This window comes from Molothrus aeneus, chromosome 8 (genome assembly GCF_037042795.1).
Source record: "Molothrus aeneus isolate 106 chromosome 8, BPBGC_Maene_1.0, whole genome shotgun sequence".
NCBI classification, from domain to species: domain Eukaryota; kingdom Metazoa; phylum Chordata; class Aves; order Passeriformes; family Icteridae; genus Molothrus; species Molothrus aeneus.
The window spans coordinates 35,199,436-35,208,564 of NC_089653.1; positions in this window are offsets into that span (position 1 = coordinate 35,199,436).

Genomic DNA, 9,129 nt, shown 5'->3' on the forward strand with positions numbered 1-9,129 from the left:
GGAGATTATGGAAGGAAGAGGAAGCAGAGTTTCAAACGAATCATGGAATGATCTGGGTTGGAAAGGAGCTTAAAGATCACCCCAGCCATGGCAGGGACACCTCCCACTGTCCCAGGGGCTCCCAGCCCCAGTGTCCAGCCTGGCCTTGGGCACTGCCAGGGATCCAGGGGCAGCCCCAGCTGCTCTGGGCACCTGTGCCAGGGCTGCCCACCCTGCCAGGGAACAATTCCCAATTCCCAATCTCCCATCCAGCCCTGCCCTCTGGCACTGGCAGCCATTCCCTGGCTCCTGTCCCTCCATCCTTGTCCCCAGCCCCTCTCCAGCTCTCCTGGAGCCCCTGCAGGCCCTGCCAGGGGCTCTGAGCTCTGTAGCCTTTTCCTCTGCAGGTCTCCCACTCCCTCCCAGGGCAGGCAGGGGCAGTTCCCACCTCTACTCCCCAGGCCAGGACAGGACCAACCCCTCCAGAGGGAAATCCCAGCACAGCTGCAGCTCCTTGCCTGTGATCCCAGCAGAGCAAGGCTCTGAGTGCTTGGCCACAACCTTCTGTCACTGGTGTAACAAATGCACAAAACCAGGCAAACACCATTGCTCATGCTGTAATTTTCTGTCTGTGGTGTTCTCTCATTTCTGTGGCTGCTCTTTGCATGTACCTAATTTGTCTTTATTACCAGAGCAAAGCAAGGCTGATATTTACACTTCCAGCAAGGCATGCAAGAGACAAAAAATAAATGCTGGGTTTTGAGTCATAAATAAACCTTTTTTGGTAGTCAGTGCCACAAGAAGACATCAGCATTTTCTTGGTAGCATCCCCACTAGAAACTGTTATAACATTGCCAATCATCAATAACTGCTCTGGAGCTCAGTGCCTTGAAAAACATACTGAAAATATTTAAATTTTAATTATAAGATACAAGTTTAAATTTAATTTAAATTAGTTGCAATCTACAGCCAATGCTGCAAGGACATGAGTAGTCTACTTTGTTTAGGCCATGTCCTATCTTAGGGAATAAATATGGGGTTTAGAGATACTTAAGTGCTTGATTGTTCTTTATTTCACTTGAAATCGGGAGAATAAATTCCTGAAGGGCTTTAAGGTACTCTCTAATTTATTATTATCAACACAATTTAGTAATCTGTGAGAAGATTATAAATTTCTCCCATTAAAAGGCCAGGTTGTTTGCAGGGGAACCTTTTCCCCAGGGCAGAGTCACCCCTGGCTGCACTTGGCTGTAAATCTGAGTGCAGGGTGGGGAGAACTTGGGAGCGTGAAGGGTTTTACATGGATCTCACAACAAATCTCACTCCAAATTACTGCCAGCCTCTGGGGCTGCATGGCTGCTTGTAAAGCTCAGGAAACACAGCCTGGCCCTGCTCCCAGCTTGGCTGGGAATTTGGGGAATGCTACAGGACATAAAGTAAAGGTCAGCCCACAGGAAAGCACAGAACCCAGCTGGAGGGAGGTCCTGGGGTGGTGCCTCCCAGGAAATGCCCCACACCAGGTCTGAAATCCCCCCAGTTCCAGGTCTGAAATCCCCCAAAACAAGGTCTGAAATCCCCCTCAACATCTGCTCTGAAATGCCCCAAAACAAGGTCTGAAATCCCCTAAATACTAGGTCTGAAATCCCCCCAAAACAAGGTCTGAAATGCCCCAAACTCCAGGTCTGAAATCCCCCAAATATCAGGTCTGGAATCCACCAATTCCAGGTCTGAAATCCCCCAACACCAGGTCTGAGATCGCCCTAACACCAGGTCTGAAATCCCCCAAAACAAGGTCTGAAATCCCCCAACACCTGCTCTGAAATCCCTCCAAAACAAGGTCTGAAATCCCCCAAACTCCAGGTCTGAAATCCCCCAAACTCCAGGTCTGAAATCCCCCAAACTCCAGATCTGAAATGCTCCAAACTCCAGATCTGAAATGCCCCAAACTCCAGGTCTGAAATCCCCCAACACCTGCTCTGAAATCCCTCCAAAACAAGGTCTGAAATCCCCCAAACTCCAGGTCTGAAATCCCCCAAACTCCAGGTCTGAAATGCTCCAAACTCCAGGTCTGAAATGCCCCAAACTCCAGGTCTGAAATGCCCCAAACTCCAGGTCTGAAATGCCCCAAACTCCAGGTTTGGAATGCCCCAAACTCCAGGTCTGGAATGCTCCAAACTCCAGGTCTGGAATGCCCCAAACTCCAGGTCTGGAATGCCCCAAACTCCAGGTCTGAAATCCCCCAAACTCCAGATCTGAAATGCTCCAAACTCCAAACACTGAAACTCTCCTTCCCCACTGCTGAGGGGTCTGAAAGTGTTGGAAATCTCTGAAATGTGCATTTCAGTGCTGCTGCTTTTTCTCCCCTTTTATTAGAATCCAAGGAAAAGGTGACATCTGCTCCACAGTGTCTGTATTTTAATCACCTGTGAAAGGCTGAATTAACCTGCAGCTAATGAGACTTGACAGTTTTACTCATATTAGAAATGGGATTGAAGGAGGAACAATTCCCACGTATATTCTATAGGTCTTTGAAATATATACTGGAAATATGTTCTGGAAAATGTGACTGCAGCTCTCAACCCATGCCCATCATTTCCTTGATAACAGACATAAAGTTCTCATTTTCTTGTCAGCAATTAATCAGCAGCCTGATAACTGGGTGTGCTGGAAAAGGGAATTCAGAGCAGGCAGGTGACACACAGAAACCAAAGCACACACGGCTGTGGGAAGTTCAGGAGAGAAACCTTCAATTATGGCCTTCAGCTGAAGGGCTGGGTGGGATATTGGGAATTAGGAATTGTTCCCTGGGAGGGTGGGGATGGAATTCCCAGAGCAGCTGTGGCTGCCCTGGATCCCTGGCAGTGCCCAGGGCTGGGCTGGATGGGGCTTGGACCTCCCTGGGACAGGGGAGGGTTCCCTGGATGGGCTTTAAGGTCCCTTCCCACCAAACCAGTCTGGATTCTACTGTGATTGGAAAATCCCATTACTGCTCCCTGTGGCCCTGCAGTCCTGGCTCATCTCATCTCATCTTCAGCCTGCCACCCCCAGGGCACCTCTGCTTGGTCCCCTCTGAGCAGAGCCACCAGAGTGTCCCCTCCAGAGAGGAATCTGGGTGGTTAAAAGCCAGAATTACCTTTATCAAAGTCCCTCCTGCATTACTGTGGGCTGGCAGCCCTGGGCACTCCCAGCACAGCCCCCAGAGCTGGAGCAGTGTCCCCACCCGGGGGCTGGGGGCTCTGGGGGGCTCTGGGGGGCTCTGGGGGCTCTGGGGGAGGTGGGAGTGCTGCAGCCCCCTGGCACAGCAGCTCAGGGAAGTGCTGCTCCACTCCATTTGCTGTAATTGCATGGCTAATTGAGAAGAAAGACTAAACAGACAGGTCAGATCTCCTTCTCCAAGTAATTATGTGTGATTTATACAGAGGGTGCAGCGGCAGAGACAGAAGAGTATGTAAATCCTGGAATGATTTCCTAGAGAAAACGATTATAAGGTTAACAGTAGCTTGACAGCCTAAAATAAGAAATTATTTTAAACCCCGTGCATTTGGGGAATTGCCTCTCCCATGGAAACGTGTATCCATCTCGTTAGAGGCAATTTGGGAAGCAGAGAGGTTTTTTGATTACTGTAAATGGCTCGGAGAGAGAAGCAGCTCCTGGCTGATGTGGGTGATGGGCTGTGGTATTTTCTGGGTCCTCTGTCTTTGGGAGGAATGATGAATCTGACTCCATGTTCTTAGAAGGCTGATTTATTATTTTATGATCTATATTATATTAAAGAATGCTATACTAAACTATACTAAAGAATAGAGAAAGGATACAGACAGAAGGGTAAAAGATAATAATGAAAAACCTGTGACTCCTCAGAGTCTGGCACAGCTTGGCCATCATTGGCCAATGAGTGAAAACAATTCACCTGTTGGAGAAACAAGCTCCAACCACATTCCAAAGCAGCAAAACACAGGAGAAGCAAATCAGATCATTATTGTTTTCCTTTTTTCCCTGAGGCTTCCCAGCTTCCCAGGAGACGAATCCTGGGCAAGGGGATTTTTCAGAAAATATGACAGCGGCATTGGGCTTTGCTGGTGGGTGACACACTGTGCTCATGGGCTCAGGCACAGCCAGGCTGGCCAGGGCAGGACATGGAGCCACTTCCCTCTGTCCCTCCATAAAATATCCCTAAGGAAACAGCAAGTCCCCCTCTCAGCACTGACTGCTCTGCAAACACAAACCCCTAGCACAAGTTAAACCAGGGATTTTTACCCCTGAGCCAGCCCAGCTCCCCTGCTCACTGATGCTCTCCTCACACAGCCCTGGACTGAGGGAAGCCTGGGCCAGGATGGCACCAGAGGGCTCAGGAAGTGTGGGAACCCAGCACACCCCTCTGGCTGTCCTGGGTGGCCAGGACCCCTGTCAGGGGGCTCAGAGACCCTGGCTCAGAGCCCAGAATGCCCCTGTGGGTTTGATTATGACCCCTGGAGCAAGTTACCAATCTTATATGAAGATCTGCAAGCCACAACAGTTTAAAGTAAAATGATGGTGAATTTATCACAGGGTGAAATAAATAGATTTTTGAGGTTTTTAGAATGGGGGTTCAGGGGGCAAGATGGAGGGATCTGGGCATGTCCAGCCTTTCTCCTTCTTCTTCTTGGCCTCCATCTTCTGCTGTGATGGTGGCACTTTTGGATTGGTTTGGGGTAGAATGTCTAACATAGGTGATAGGTATTGGGAAGTAATTGTAAATATTGTACAGGTAGTTTTTAGGATAAAAAAATAACACCAGCCTGGGGGGGGCAGAGTGCCTCTGTCTGTCCTGCTGAATGGACCTCGGCTGGACAGGAGAAAGAATTTTATAGATAAGGAACAATAAACAACCTTGAGAGTGAGAAATGAAGAGCTCTGACTCCTTCTTCGAGCACCAGGCTGGGAAAAGAGATTTTCTAACTCTTCTTGGGTCACTGTGAGCAGCAGAGACCCCGACAAGGAAGGATGGCTGGGAAGTGCTGGATGGGGCAGGGAAGCAGAGGGAGCTGGGGAAATACCCGTGGGATGGACAGGGCACCCCTGAAACCCCACTCTGCCCATGCCCTGGGAGACTCCCCCAGCTGCAGCTAAAGGCAAGGCCTGGAGAGTTCCAGAAGGTTGGCAGAAGATTTCAATTCCCCCGGAGCTCTGGATCAAGGGATGCTGCTGAGCTCTGAAGACTGGGAGGGATAGAGAGGGGAAAACATTGCTCATGAATTGTAAGGTTTGTTCTGCCATAAAGAAAGATCAATGAGAAGGAAATAAAGCCCTCACAGGATATTCCTGTGCTCTCAGGAAGGGGTTTCTGTGAGGAACTCCCTGGAAACAAACCACACCGGCCTTGGAGCAGTGTGTGCACCCAGAGCTGGGATTTGCTGTGACCCAGAGAAGTGGGCAAACCTCAAAACAAACCCCCCCTCATGTTCCCTCTGTGGGTTTTCCCTCTGTGCCTACGAGAAATTCTTCAGTGCTTGGTGAAGTCTGTGCCTAGGGGTGGAGCATGGGGCTGGAATTAATTATAGTTTAATCCTGGAATGGTTTGGGTTGGAAGGACCTTAAAGCCCACCCAGCCCTGCACAGGCAGGGACACCTTCCCCTGTCCCAGAGTGCTCCAACCTGGCCTTCAACTTCACTTCTTAAATTTCTCAAGGAACTGGAAGAAAATTTAGGAAGAGACCTGAGAGCAAGACTTGCCAAATCCTTTTGCTCCTGTGTAGCTTTGTAGCCTCATGGTAAAATGGGAATAACATTTGTTAGACCCTTTCCCATCCATGGACTGAAATGAGTTGATGGCAGCTAAATATGAAGATGTTCCCTCTCCCTCTCTCACTTCAGAAGGAACACTCTGCTTTGGGGGAAGTTTTTATTGAATTCTCGAGTTCTGGAATGCTCAGCTCCAGGATTTTCTTTATTAAACTCATCTGTCAAAGTAGAAGTCCTTTCTGGAGAAGACTGGGTTGCAAAGGACACGTCAGATGGATGTGTGGATATTATGTCCATAAATGTTTGTTAGGAAGATTATTCCCAGCTGATATGACAAAGAGATGAAAAATTAGATCACAAATCTCATTAACGACCCAGACACTGAAGGAGAAATGAAGCCAATTAATGTTGATGGGACTTGTCAGGAGAATGTCATGGCTCTGCTCTTCATGCCAGTCACACACCCCAGCTGAGCAACTTCAGGAGCCAGGCGGGGGGATAGTGATGGAATTTGGGAGGATAATGATAGGATTTGGGGGGATAATGATGGAATTTGGGGGATAATGAGGGAATTGTGAGTGGATCATGCAGGAATTGGGAGAGGATGATGCAGGAATTTTGAGTGGATGATGATGGAATTTTGGTGGATAATGCTGGAATTTGGGTGGATAATGTGGGAGTCAGTAGTGGATGATGCAGGAATTGTGAGTGGATAATGCAGGAATTGGGAGTGGATAATTCAGGGGTCAGGAGTGGATGATGCAGGAATCATGAGTGGACAATGATGGAATTTGGGTGGACAATGCAGGAATTGTGAGTGGACAATGCAGGAGTCAGGAGTGGATGATGCAGGAATTGGGAGTGGATAATTCAGGAATTGTGAGTGGATGATGATGGAATTTGGGTGGATGATGCAGGAATCAGGAGTGGATGATGATGGAATTTGGGTGGATGATGCAGGAATCAGGAGTGGATGATGATGATGATGATGGAATTTGGGTGGACGATGCAGGAGTTGTGAGTGGATGATGATGGAATTGGGAGTGGATGATGATGGAATTTGGGTGGACGATGCAGGAGTTGGGAGTGGATGATGATGGAATTTGGGTGGATGATGCAGGAATCAGGAGTGGATGATGATGGAATTGGGAGTGGATGATGATGGAATTTGGGTGGACGATGCAGGAATCAGGAGTGGATGATGATGGAATTGGGAGTGGATGATGATGGAATTTGGGTGGACGATGCAGGAGTTGGGAGCGGATGGTGCCTGCTCCTCTCAGCTCTCCCGGGATGCCCTCTGCTCCCAGCAGGGATGCTGGGGATGCTGCCCTGAGGCTCTGGGCCAGGGGAGGCAGCAGGGCCGGGTCTCCGTGACCCGGCAGAGCCGCTCTGCTCCCGCCCCTGCGGGTCCCTCAGCGGGATTAAAGCTCCGGCTGCTCTGTTTCCATGACAACTTTGCTTTCCGCGAGAAAAGCCCAGCGAAGCGCGGGCTGTGATTTGAGCACTCCCCAAATGTGCCCACTAAGCATCATCATCATCATCATCATGGCACTGCGGGAAAAGCAAAGCAGGGCACAAGCCTTCCTTCTTTTACAGCCCTCCTGTAAAAGGGACTCTTCCACCTGAAACCAAAGCAGAAAACCACTGGAAATGGTCACAGTGAGCAGCCTGGAAGGCTGATTTCCATCTGGAGACACAAATGAGATTTACAGGAGTTGCCCCTGCAGCCCAAGGGCTGCAACTGGGCAGGGTTGGTTTCTCAGGAGCACATCCCTGTCCCAGGTGATCCAAGCTGGAAGGGAACAAACCAAGGACAGGAAGGGAATAAACTCGGTTTTTACCTTTGAGAAACAATCCACTTTGGTTGGAAGGGACCTTCAAGCCCATCCAGTGCCATTCCCTGTGTGCTGTCCCTCCATGCCTTGTCCCCAGTCCCTCTCCAGCTCTCCTGTGGCCCCTTCAGGTGATGCCCCACTGAGCTCACCCCAACCTTCTCCTCTCCAGGTGATCCCCCCCAGGTGTCCCAGCAGAGCTGCTCCGTCCCCTGATCATCTCAGGTGATCACCACCCGCCTAATGCAAATATCTGCTCTTTAATACAGAATAATCGATTGCTTCAGGCAGTAAAATCTCCTCTGCAATGGCTGCAGAACTGAATGTGACTCTAGAGAAGTTATTTTTCAAAAGTAGAATAAAATACAGAATTTCTATTTCTGTATATTAAATACAGGAGATTTCACAAACCACTCGAAACATAATTCAGAACAGGTGGGAATTACAAGAAAGTTCTACAGACTGTGGTATCAAGTGATATTATTGAAGTTCCCCGTGGTGTTTCAAGGTTTAGGTTGAATATTTGGGGGAATTCCCTCCCCAAAAGGGCTCTCGGGCTGCCCAGGGCAGCTGGGAGATGCTGAAGCTGCTCCTGCCCTTCCCACAGAGCTCAGCTGGAGCAAACCCCCCCAGGAGCTCTGAGCATTGCCAGGGAAATTCCCTTTATTGCCCGGGCTCACACTGCCCCATTAAGGAGGAGCTCTCTGTAAATACTGGTGTGGTGGCTGAAGGTGGCTTTTCCCCTGCTCCTTCATGAGAGGCTGCCTGGAAATGGGGTGGAAATGAGTGAGAACCTCATGAGTGGGGCAGCTGTGCAGGGAGGCAGAGCAGCCCAGGGACAGCTCTGCCTTGGGTCCTCTGTGTGGAATTGGGGTCATTACTGAGATTGAGCAAGAGCTGTGTGCAAGCACACACAGGAAGGAGAGAAAATGACATTTTCAAGGGTTATTCAGCAGTGGGTTGCAGAATGCAGACGTTGGCTATGATGTGTTTGCACTAAATTGGATTGTGGGTAAATGAAGGGCTTGATCTCAGAGTCAGGGCTGGGATCCTGCTCTGAGCTCAGTGGGAAACCCACAGGCTCTGTTTCACTGCTGCAGCTCATTCAGTGAATGTTTTGGCATCCCTGTCTGCTCTGCTGCCTCAATCCTCCCTTCTAGAGAGCAGAAATTAGCATTTGTAATTTATTCAGCAGGGGAAGCAGAGCACAGGCTGGGATGGAATGCCCCAGAGGTAACCCAGGTGCTGAGCCAGCAGCAGGAACGGCACAAATGAACTCCCCTGGGCAGAATTTCATGCAGAGGTGGCCAAGGGTGGGGAACAGCTTTTATCTGTGGTGCATCAAAGCAGAAAGGAGACTCCAGTGCACCCTCAGACCCTTCTGCTGTCCCTAAATCAGCATTTCCCAGGCAGCAGCTCAGCCACAGCCTGTCCAGGACCAGGGCTGTAGAGTGGAATATTTTGGGTGCCTGCTGCCAACCAGAGCACTTTTCTCTCTGCCTTTGCCTTCCCTGGGGCAGGGCAGGACTTGTTGGGTGCTGGAGCCACACCCAAGCTGCCAAAATTTACTTTCCCTCTTCAGAGATGGGTTCCC